General features: G+C 53.2%; 1 pseudogene; it reads left to right on the top strand.

The window, feature by feature from the left end:
- Positions 1-1,705: 1,705 nt before the first annotated feature.
- LOC130035008 (60S ribosomal protein L26-like) lies at positions 1,706-12,264 on the top strand (annotated as a pseudogene).
- Positions 12,265-12,536: the final 272 nt, after the last annotated feature.

Genomic DNA, 12,536 nt, shown 5'->3' with positions numbered 1-12,536 from the left:
TTCCTCTGCCTCCTGCTCTCCCAGACCGTATCCTCCAGATCAGCCTCCCTAAAAGTCCTCTCGGTTTTGAAAACCCATTTCCTTGACTTGCCCCATCCCATGATTTTAAGCTCTTCCCAAGCTTTAGGCTGGTTCTGAGTGAGGCCCTGGGAAAGGCCCCAGACATCCTCCCTTGCAAACTGTTCACCCAGGATGCACTAGGCACAGCCCCCAGCCCGGGAGGGGTGGTCTTGGCTTCCCTGAGCTCACAGAGAAGGAGTCTCCTTTACCACCCCCCAGAACACTGCCATGTGGGTGGTGCGGAGGAGGGGAGTAAGCTGAGACTGATGCTTGGGGCTCCTGGGATCACAGTCCATGTCTGTCATCTGATGATGGCCAAGGGAGTGCTTGGGAAAGAACCTGGGGTGTGGGAGGTGGAGGGCTGTGGTGGCCAAGAAGTGGCCAAGGTGGCCGCGTATGTCCATTGGAGAGGACCGAGAAGCTGGGATTGCCCTGCCTAGGCCCCACTTTGGTTTGTAAATGGCTTAGACTCCAAATGCAAAGGGAACCTCACTTCCTCTTCCGGGGTGGGGTGTGAAGGGGCCAGCAGGGCCTGGCAGCAGCTGTTACAGACTCTGAGTGCCTGTCTGTGACCCCACCCTTGCCTCTTGGTGAGGAGAGAAAACTTTCCCCAGCTGCTGGGATCCGGAGCCCCTCCCCCAGGGCAGGGAGTCCTGTGCCCCTGGCTGAGGCTCTCACCAGTCCTCCTGGGCCCTGGCTGCCTCTGCCTCTATGCCCCTGCACCTCCAGCCTCTCCCTCTCTCTGTGTTCTGAGCTGGGGACCCCCTCCCCTTAGTCCCCTTTAGGTCCTTTGGGTCTCCCCTTTCCTCACGGCTGGCAGCCTCTTCCGGCATGAGCACACAGAAGGAAGCACCTTGCCTAGCATCTTGGTGCACCTCCAATTTGGAAACAGACCCCCCTCAGCTTTCAGCACTGACTCCCACCAGGCAGCCCTCCACCTCCCACACCCCAGGTTCTTTCCCAAGCACCCAAGTTCTCTCTGCTCTGCTCCCCCTCATCAGACACATTGGTTGGGGGGGACCCTGGTCCCCTTGGAGGTGTCAGGCTGGTGTTTGGCTGTGGAGCCACTTCAGGGAAGGGGGCTCAGGGTCTCATTCTGGGGCCTAAGGAACTGGGGTTCGGTCAGCTGGGGCACAGGCAGCACTTGGGGCCCCTGGCCAGCCCAGAACACTGGGACTATTGCTCCTTGGCCCCAGGGGCCTGCAGTCCAGCCCCCTCACACCCACCCACTACCATGGAACACCCGGCAGGGTGGTGGCTGGGCCTGGCTGGGCCTCCTGGGGCCTTGCACTACTCAGCTCCTTGAGGCAACTTCCTGTCCTTGTCCCCTTATCTCTCCGGCCAGGCTGAGGAGAGGAAGTCGTCCTCTCCCTCCCAATCGTGGCTAGAGACCCCCCCAACCTCAGGAAGTGGGGAGTGTGTCACATGAGGGTGTGCCTGCTCCTTCAAGCCTGCCTTCTCCACTTGCTGCTCCCCTGCTCAAGCACCAGCTCCCTGGGGTCTCCTCATTAAGAGCCACTCCTCAGCTCCCAGACTTATCTCAAGCCCCTGCCCTCCCCCCCCCCCCCCCCCCAGCTCCTCCCCTGTCAGTCACAGGCTGAGTCGCTCTATCTATTCCTGTCCTTGGCCTCCCTTGCCTCTAACCATGGCCTGTGCTGAGGGCCGCTCCGTGTTGATGCTCCAGGAAGCGCTGCTTGACCTTCAGGAGCTGAGGCTGGTGCCTTTGAGCAGCCCAGCATTTGCCTTCCCTTTCTTCCTTTCTTCCTTCCTTCCTTCCTTTCTTTCTTTCTTTCTTTCTTTCTTTCTTTCTTTCTTTCTTTCTTTTCTTTCTTTTTTTTCCTTTTTGGGTCACACCCGGCGATACATAGGGGTTATTTCTGGCTCTGCACTCGGGAATTAACCCTGGCGGTGCTCGGGGACCATATGGGATGCTGGAAATTGAACCCGGGTTGGCCACGTGCAAGGCGGATGCCCTCCCTGCTGTGCTATCGCTCCAGTCCCTGCCTTCCCTTTCTCTCTCCCGCTCTCCCCTATCTCTTTCCTCCCCAGCTCTCTCTTCGTCCCTGATTACACTTCTTCTCTTCTCTCTCCCACTCCCCTCCCTTCCCTCCCATCTCTTCACTCTCTCTCTCTCCCTCCCTCTCTCCCTTCTCTCTTCCTTCCCTTTCTCACTCTTTCCCTCCTTCTCTCTCCATGTCTCTCCCTTCCTCTCTCTGTCTCTATGTCAGTCTGTCTGTCTCTCCCACACTTCTTTCCTCTCTCTGTCAGGATCCCTCAGCACATGTGCTGACTCTGGGCTTTGAACTCACAGCATCAGCTTGCTGGGCAGGCGCTTTTTCAGTCCCTGGACCACCGTCCAATGCCTCCCTGCCTGTGTTCTCTCCTGCAGGGTCCAGTGGATGTGTCTCCTGAGCTGCCCGAAAGTTCCTCATCTCTGGGACTGCAGTGTAGGAAGGTGGTTACAAAGTTGCTCTCTAGAATGGGAATCCTGAGGTTGTTACAAAGTTGCTATCTATAAGGGGAATCCTGAGGCACCATCTTTCTGAGTACTTTAAACTCTTAAAGATATTGATGACCTGAAGGTAGCTTCTAGCAAACAGGAAGGAGAGAAGGAAATAAGTGCAAACACTGGCAGGTGGGCCAAAGAAGGGGCGTGGGGGTGCAGTGCTCTCTCTGGGTGGGGACATCAGCACTGCCACGGGTGGACAGGGCTGAGGTCACACGGGGAATTGTTTCCCCTCCAGCTGCGCTGCCTCTGGCACGGAGGGTCTGGTGACTCTCCCATGTCCGTTAGTGAGTCCTAACCTCAGGGCGGCTCCATCAGCTCTCCAGGCCATGCTTGACCAGTTTGCCTGCAGGCCACAGCCGGTAGTGAGTTGTAAGAAGATAAACTGGAAAATCTCAGGGCGGGAGTCATAGTCCAGAAAGGAGGGCGCTTGCCTTACATGCAGCCAACCTAGGTTCCATCCCTGGTATCCCATATGATCCCCGAGCTCTCCAGGAGTGATTCCTGAATGCGAGCCAAGAGTAACCTCTGAGCACCACCAGGTGTGGCCCCCAAATATACAAAAAAACCCCACTGGTAACCAGGAGTAACCTCAAACACACTACCAGGTGTGGCCCCCAAACAAGCAAAAAAAAAGCCCTATTTGCTTCATGCTTCAAAGCCCTACTTGCTTCATTATCCCTGGCCAGGCCCTTGGCTTAAGGCGCAAGTTGAAAAGGAACTTGCCCCTGGAACGTGGTAGAGCCATTGGCACAGAGCACTGCAGCCAAGGCCTGTCCTGTTCCTCCTGGCCCAGGCCCGACAGGGGGCACTACAAAGACCCAGCACGTGCTTCTGGGGCTGGTCTAGGGTGCTGGTCACTGATGTTTAGCAAGGCTGGACCTGCAGGACACCTTCCTGGCCTATTAGCCTGAGAAAGGCCCTTTCTGCTACACAGGGTCTCTGTGCTTCCGTGGGTCAGACAGAAGGGCAGATACTGTCTTCAATACCCAGGAGCCTGCTGGGAGCTCTTCCTCTGCCCACAAACTGAAAAATCTGGACCAAGTAGCAGGAGAGTGGCCACTTCTCATGGCTGGGGGTAAAAGGGAAAAGTCAGGGTTCCCCACACCTGTGCCATCGTTCCCAGGACAATCCTGGCCTGGTCCTAACCCCTTGGGGCCAGCTGTCCTGACTTTCCCTCCTTGGTGCCCTTTGGGCCTCTCCAGTGGTGCCAGGTCTCCGCCCCGGTGTCCCTGCATGGCGGCCAGCCCAGCTCCCAGGGGATATCCTGTCATTGTGACCCAGAGCCTGGGTATACTGCATCTTGCCAGAGCAGCCCCTGTGCCCTGGGTCCTTTTCAAGTCCCCAGGTGGGGCTTGGGAACCCCAAGAAGTCAGGGAAGTTGGCATAGACACCCAGAACCCCAGCGTGGCACAGCTGGGCACTGTGCCTAAGACACCTGACGCCTGGCCCATGGCCAGCCTTTGGGTGGACGCCTGGGTGGGGCTCTCTGCTTCCAGCTGGTCCTCTGGTGACCTTCACATGCCCTTCTTTCCCTCAGGCAGACACAGCTGGGGCTCCGCAGACCCTGAGGTACTGGGTGAGCCCTGAGAGTGGTCAACTACTGGGGGGGGAGGTGTTGAGGGATGCTGGCTATGCCCACTGAGCCTCTGAGCTGGGGTGGAGGTAGCCTCGATTCAGTCCTCTGCCCTTCAACCATCAAACCTCATTCCATGAAAATTTCCACATTTGCAAGTTGAATTCCATTTGCCTTTGATGCCCAGGGCTCACACCTCCCTCATTTGCATACCCAAACCAGCCCAGACCCTGGGCTAGCCAGCTGCTTGGGCAGGGAAGGAGGAGAATGAGGAGGGTCTGCCCTGGGCACCTTCCAGCAGGACACAAAATAATTGACAGCTAAGGAGAATTGAGCACTTTCTTGCTCATTCACTCAGTGCCAGGCTGGGTGCACCCTTAAGTCTTTACAAGGAGTCTCCAGAGCCGCCTTTACTTAATAGATTTGCCCCACAGCGTAGGGAGAGTCACATAGCCAGTATTTCAGAGAACAGGGTTTTGAAGCTGGTCACTTTTTTTGAACCGATGCTCTGTGAACACAAAGGGTCAGTGATTTTTTGGTCTATTTGTTTTGGGGCCACGCTCAGGGCTTACTCCTGACTGCACTCAGGGATCACTCCTGGTAGGTTTGGGGGAACCGTACTTGGTGACGAGGATCAAACCCAGGTCAGCTGTGTAAAAGGCAAACACCTTATCCGATGTACTATCTTTCTGGCCCTACAAAGGGACAATGCTGATCACTGCTGGCCAGGACCTTGGTCCTGCAGGGCTGGGCTCCTTTCAGTTCATTCAAGCCTCTATGCCAACCACTGAGCTAAAGACCTGGGGATGGCTCTGGGAATGAGTGTCCAGACATACCCTTAGCTTCCCCTTCAAGCTCCTTTGGGGACTGAACTTCCCCCTGAGAAGCCCATGAACTCTTGTGTTTAGTCTTAGTTCAGCTGGGTGACCGTCGACAAATTACTTTACCTCTCTAAACCCAGTTTACTCAGACAGGAAATGGATGCCCCTGTGCCCCAGGTCCAAGGATGCTTATGATTGTTGAAGGAAACTGTGTGCGTGCAGTGGAGACCATCTTGAATCTGCTCCTACAGACCCAACCTGGTTGCGCCTCTGTTCTCTAGGACACTCCGCCCTGATCTGACTGTCTGTGACCTGAACAGGAAGCCGGCCAAGACCAATACCCACCCAGATCCTGGAGGCAAGATGCCAACAGGCAGGGACAAAGAATTTTCCATAGCTCCGCAGTTAATGAGGAACTGACACTCCACAGGGCCTCAATTGGTCTTTCACCCTTTCTCCTTCCCTCCAATGTTCATCTCTGGTGATATTTACATTGGAATTCTTCCCAAGACTACAGGAACCCAGTGTGGGTATGTGGGAAACAGTAAGGGGAGATTGGTTTATTTTTTTTAAAAGGTGACATTGGCAAGTTTGCCTCTGTAACTAAAATATATTACAAAGCAGCAAGTATCAAAACTAAATGTAAATCAATGCAGTGGGGCTTTCCTCAACTGCAAGACACTGTGGAAATAAAAATAGGAAGACACAGGGCTGGAACAATAGTGCAGAGGGTAGGGCATTTGCCTTGCACGTGGCTGACCCGGGTTCGAGTCCCAGCGTCCCATATGGCCCCCTGAGCACCGCTAGGAGTAATTCCTGAGTGCATGAGCCAGGAGTAACCCCTGTGCATCGCTGGGGGTGACCCAAAACAAACAAACAAGCAAAACCCCCCAAAAAACAAAAAACCACATTGTCTGGAGACAGACCAGGGATTAAGCCCCAGTGAGTTACTATCATTGGGGATAGTAACTATCCAGCTATCACTGGATCTTGGGAAAGTCCATCTGTGAGTCTTATGTTTCTGCTTCATGATTTTTGTTTGTTGTTTTTGGTTTTGGGGCCCCACCTGGTGGTGCTCACGGCTTTCTCCTGGCTCTGTGCTCAGGGATTGCTCAGGGACCATATGGAGTGCTGGGGATCAAACCCAGGTTGGCCTCATGCAAGGCAAGTGCCCCACCCACTGTACTACGGCACCAGGCCCCGTTTCATGGTTTGTAAAATGGAACCTCTGTGGACTGTTGTGAGTTCAATTGAGAAAATGCAGGCATAACTGAGAGATGTGTCGGTTTGGTTCCAGACTCTCCATGAGGTTTCTTTAACTCCTGGGGCGTGCATGTGCATACAGGTTTTGTCTGAGAGCCAGGAATGTGGCTGAGCTAGAACTTGCCTTACTTTAGTAAGGCCCTGGGCTGGACCCTGGCACTGGGGGGAGGTGGTCAGTACGTTCACGCCGCACTGTAGACTATTGAATGTGCTGGAGCATTAGGTCTAAAAAGATACGATACTTGAAATGTGAGCTCAGGCTGTGGGGAAGCGGCACTGCTGTCATCATAGACTTACTCAATGAGAATTTGTCGCAAATTTTTAAAAAAATTTTTATTAGTGAGACATCATGATTTACAGTTGTAGACTTACAAATTTTTGTGCTTGGGTTTCAATTATACAATGATCAAATACCCATCCTCATAAAACGTACACACACTATTCAAGGATGGACAGATAACACAGTAGGTAGGACACTTAACTTGCATGCAGTAGACCCAGGTTCAATCCCTGGCACCTTGTATGGTCCCCTGGCACCTTGTATGAGCCTGCCTGCCAGGAGTGACCCCTAGGCACATAACCAGGACTAAACCCTGAGCACTGCCAGTGTGCCCTTGCCCATTCCCCCTGCCCCCCAAAGTATAGTGTTTTTGAAAGCAGGAAAATAAGCTTTGCCCCTACATGGCATTATTTGCCAACTACCTAACAGAGCCCCCTGCTCTTTTTCTCCTAACAGAACCTGCTATTGTTCTAGGGAGTAAAGTGCCAGCTCAGTGAAGCAGGATCATGATTTATGACTTCAGTCAATCTCCATGACTTTTCCTCTCGGCCAGGTAGATACTGGCTCTCCCAATTCCCTGGGCACTGAAGATGGTCAAATGACCAATAAGGTGTGAGGGAAAGTTGGACAGGGCTTCCTCACTAAAATCCAGAGCACAAAGCCTTTGCTTTCCCTGCTTCCTGCCTATGAAGGGTTATGATGCTGGAGCTGCAGCAACCATTTTGTGACCATAAGCCACCCAGTGTGAGGGCATGAGGCCACACATGAGGAAATCTGAGGGAAGGATGTTGGAGGGGAGAGGTATGCTGGCCTACTGAATAGCCTGAAATGGCCAACATTCAGACTTCCCATTTTAGAGATGATTTTAAAAGTAAAGGTTTAGGGGGCTGGAGAGATAGCACAGCAGGTCGGGCGTTTGCTTTGCACGCGGCCGACCCAGGTTCAATTCCCAGCATCCCATATGTTCCCCTGAGCACCTCCAGGAGTAATTCCTGAGGGCAAAGCCAGAAGTAACCCCTGTGCATCACCGGGTGTGACCCAAAAAGAAAAAAAAATAAAGGTTTAAAGAACCTTATTCAAGGTGTAGAGAGATAGTACATTGGGTAGGGCACTTGCCTTGTATGCAGCTGGGTTCAATCCTCAGCATCCCATATGGCCCCTTGATCTCTGCCAGGAGTGATCCCTGAGTGCAGAGCCATGAGTAACCCCTGAGCATAGCCAGATGTGGTTCTAAGCCCCCCAAAATACAAAAAAAATTTAAAGCTTTATTCAAAACAAGTATGAAATGAAATGTGTAGGTAGTTCCTTTCAGCCTAAAATGTCCCTTAGTCCAGATTCTTGGCTCTGTGCTTCTTACATGGAAAATCTTCCATCTGGGCCATGAAGGCAGCTCCATGGTAGAGAACATACTTCCAGGAAAACCCCAAAATGAAGCCCAAACATTACAGCATCAACAACCAAGAAACTCAGCCTCGGAAAGAAAGAAATCGCAATGCATTCCACATCCATCTCCATATGCGCTGTGAACTGAGAGGGAGAGAGGAATGGAGAATGTCAGAAGTGCAACTCCAGGGCCAGAGCGATAGCACAGTGGGTCGGGTGTTTGCCATGCATGTGGCCAACCCGGGTTCGATCCCCAGCATCCCATATGGTCCCCCAAGCACTGCCAGGAGTAATTTCTGAGTGCAAAGCCAGGAGTAACCCCTGAGCATCTCTGGGTGTGAAATGAAAAGCAAAAATAAATAAATAAATAAATAAATAAAAGAAAAAGTGTGGCTCCTCCACTTGACTTTGTCTCCAGTAATTGCGGGCGACGAGGCAAGAGTCTGCCGCCCCTCAATTTCTCTCAGGACTGTGTATGGTATGAAGTTGACCTGGGATGAGCTTCTCCGATGGCACCCCAAGTCAACAGCTAGCCCAGGCCTGAGAAAGCCAGCAACACCGACCAAGAACCTCCAGAGCAGTGGAGAAGGGGTGGCGTCTGCTCCCCACCCGCTGGGAGGCTGCCAGGTACCCCTGGAAAGTGCAAGAAACTGTGTGGCTTTGTGTTTGGCTAAGAGCAGCCTGAGGCACCCGCTCCTCACAGCTCAGGGGAAGCCAGCCGCCCCAGGGACTGACCCCCCACTCAGGGTTTCCAGAGAGAACAAAGGAAGGAAAAGGGAGAACCGGCTCCTTACAGCCGAGTGATTCATGGCACTCTTCGTTTATGAGCCAGGCTCTTTCCTCCGGGCATTGCTGCACACCGCAGGGAATACGGGCTGTGAGGTGGGACAGCTGGGACACTTGACGTGCAGCCTGGGTGGAGCTGGGAGGGTCTGGGCCTGTGGGTGAGGGGGCGCAAATGAGGTGGGTCTCATCGTGGCCCGAAGGCTTCTCTTCAGTTTCCTGGTTGGTTTTCTGGGTTGTTGTTTGCTTTTTGGGCCACACCCACAATGCTTATTCCTGGCTCTGCACGCAGGGAGCAGGGATCACACCTGGGGGGTTCGAGGATTGAGCCTGGGTTGGCCACATGCAAGGGAAGTACCTGGTGCTGAACTATCTATCGGCCCCAGCTGCGTTTGTCTTTAACCAGGAGGTGGTGTGGTGTTGAGGCAACCACTCTGCTCGCTGGGAAATGGGGGTAAAGTTAGGCATCCCTTGAGCTGTGGTCTGAGGCATGTGAGATGAGGTTCGACAGGGCCAGTGATGGGTCAGAAAGGGTGCTAGGGCTTTGGTGGTGCTGCCGTTCCCCCAGCAGAGGATAGAGCAGCAGGATGGGATCCTGGAACCATCTGCCCAGCAGCAGAGTATCCTCAGACTCAAGATAGAGAAGAATTATTGCCTCGAGTTAGGGGGCCAGGGGGAGAGGCTCTGTGGCTCCATCCCTCACTTTATAAATGAGAATAGACATTATCTGTGTTGCAAACTATAATGCCCCAAAGGAGAGAGAGAGTATGGGGGAAATTGTCTGCCAGGGAGGCGGGGGAGGGCTGGAAAGGGGGGATACACTGGGGAGATTGGTGGTGGAGAATGTGCACTTTGGAAGGATGGGTTTCTGAACACTGTATGATTGTAATGCAAATATGAAAGCTTGTAACTATATCTCACAGTGATTCAATGAAATAAAATAAATAAAAATAAATTAAAAAATGAAAGCAGGGGCTGGAGCAATGGTGTAGCACCAGGGGCCAGAGTGATAGCACAGTGGGTAGGGCATTTGCCTTGCATGCAGCTGACTCAAGTTTGATCCCCAGCATCCCATATAGTCCCCCAAGCACTGCCAGGAACAATTCCTAAGTGCAGAGATAGGAGCGACCCCTGAGCATCTCTGGGTAAGACCCAAGAAGGAAAAAAAAGAACAGCATGTAGGGTGCTCGCCTTGCACCCTACAGACTCAGATCTGATCCCTAGCACTCTGTACAGTCCCCCGAGTCCACCAGGAGTCATCTCTGAGTGCAGAGCAAGAAGTGATTCCTGAGCACATCTGGTATGCCTCCCCCGCAAGAAAGATAGAACACCGTTTGAAGCCCAAGACTCTGACCTGAGAGGACCCCCAAAGTCACCTCCTCTGACCTCTCCCCAGCACTGGCCCAGAGAGATTCAGGCCCTGCCCAAGGACCTCCATCCTCACCTTCTCCCCAGAGGAAAAAATGCAGACACTGAAGGAATGGGGTGGGGAGCATCCGAAAGAACACAGTGCTGAGCTCATGGTGTGGTGCCACAGATCAGCCACAGAACAGGAGCCACGCAGAGGAGGTGCTGGGGCAGCCACCACACACCCACTCGCCGGCCAGTTCGCTCGCCTGCTCCAGGGGCTGCAGATGTGCAGGCGCAACCCGCAGCCACTGAGACTCCCCCAGAGGGTCCGTGTATGGAAAGCAGAGCCTGGCCAGGACAAGCATGTGCATGCTGAGACCGGGGGCCACGTGCACAGATGGGACAGTGAGCAAGCCAGCCCCAGCCTATCTGGAGGGGGCAGAGCCTCACTGTGCTCCTGCACAGACTTCTGAACTGACGGTCTTGTCTTCCTAAACAGGAAGTTGGCTTGTGGCCCGGGTCTGTACTCTGGGGCTGGTCTTTAGAGCCTCTCTAGGGCTGGGGAGAGAGCAGGCTCTGCAGGCGGAGACCTGAGTCCCATCCCGGGCACTGAATGGTCCCTGAACACTGCTGGGAGCGACCCCTGTGCACCTGAGCAGTTCTGGGTGTGGCCCAAGAATTGAAAAAGAGGGGCTGGAGTGATAGCACAGTGGGTAGGGTGTTTGCCTTGTGTGCAGCCAACCCAGTTTCGATTCCCAGCATCCCATATGGTCCCCTGAGCACCGCCAGGAGTAGATCCTGAGTGCAGAACCAGGAGTGATCCCTGTGCATCGCCAGGTGTGACCCAAAAAAAGGAAAAAAAAAGGAATTGAAAAAGAGATGAAAAGGAAAAAACTAGAATCCCTGTTTACTACCTGTCCCCGTTTACTACCCAGGAGCATTTTTGTTTGTTTGTTTGGGGTTGGGGGGGTCACACCGTATGGTGCTCAGGGCTTACTCGTGGCTCTGCACTCAGGAATTACTCCTGGTGGGCTCGGGGTTCCGGAGATGCAAGGCAAGCACCCTCCCCACTGTGTCATGGCCGAAGCCTCTCAGGAGCATGTTTGAATCCGTTTCCCAGCTCCGGTCACAGGCTGTCGTCCTTGGTCTCCAGAGCTAACTCTGCTCTGGATCATTCCTCTGCCAGGTCTCAGCACATTCACGTCTTGCAGCCACGCACTTCAACCCGGGTTGAATAGTCAAGAACCAGCTGGCGGCCACGTCAGACACATGGACTCTGTCCCGCCCACCTGAGGAACCACAAGCTCAGGGGAGCCCCAGCTGGCCCCAAACAAGGGCCCCAAGATGGACAGATCCTTCTGGATACTTCTGTGGCCTCCACCAGCCAGGGCATCATGAGCTCCAGAGAAGGCCCAGGCCAGGCTTCCCTGCCCAGGAACTCCTTGTTCACACTATGGAGAGAAGAGGACATGTTGGGCCAAGCATTATTAGAACATGGTCTTTTTTTTTTCTTTTTTGGGTCACACCCAGCGATGCACAGGGGTTACTCCTGGCTCATGCACTCATGCACTCAGGAATTACTCCTGGTGGTGCTCAGGGGACCATATGGGATGCTGGGAATCGAACCCGGGTTGGCCGCATGCAAGGCAAACGTCCTACCCACTGTGTTATCACTCCTGTCCCTAGAACATTCTCTTTGTGTGTGTGTGTGAGGCCTGGGTTCAACCCCCAGCACTGCAAAATGAAAATAAAAATAAAAACCAGCTCTTTTCCCTTCTGCAGCCGTCGCTGAAGTGGTAACTGCCAAATTAAAGTTCAATTCTTTTGTGACTTCTGACCAGAGCAAGAACCATAAGAGGCATTTCAATGCACCTTCCCACATTCATAGGAAGATCATGTCTTCCCCTCTTTCCAAAGAGCTGAGACAGAAGTACAATGTGCGATCCATGCCCATCCGGGAGGATAATAAGGTTCAGGTTGTGAGAGGACACTACAAAGGTCAGCAAATTGGCAAAGTAGTCCAGGTTTACAGAAATAAATGTTATCTACACTGAACGAGTCTAGTGGAGAAGGCAAATGGCACAACTGTCCATGTGGGCATTCACCCCGGTAAGGTGGTTATCACTAGACTAAAACTGGACAAAGATTGCAAAAAATCCTTGAAGGCAAAGCCAAGTCTCGCCAAGTAGGAAAGGAGAAGGGCAAACATAAGGAAGAAACACTTGAGAAGATGCAGGAATAAGGTTATATACAGCTTGATTAAAAAAAAAAACAGGTGGCTTGGGGGCTGGAGAGATAGCACAGCGGGTAGGGCGTTTGCCTTGCAAGCAGCAGACCCGGGTTCGATTCCCAGCATCCCCTATGGTCCCCTGAGCACTGCCAGGAGTAGCTCCTGAGTGCAAAGCCAGGAGTAACCCCTATGCATCGCCAGGTGTGACCTAAAGAGCAAAAAAAAAACCCAAAAAACCAAGACCAAGTGGCTTGGGGGTATGGGGGCTAGAGGATGCGCCTGCT

Source organism: Sorex fumeus, unplaced genomic scaffold (genome assembly GCF_029834395.1).
Source record: "Sorex fumeus unplaced genomic scaffold, SorFum_2.1 ptg000063l, whole genome shotgun sequence".
Lineage (NCBI taxonomy): Eukaryota > Metazoa > Chordata > Mammalia > Eulipotyphla > Soricidae > Sorex > Sorex fumeus.
This window is presented reverse-complemented; position numbering and strand designations above follow the sequence as displayed.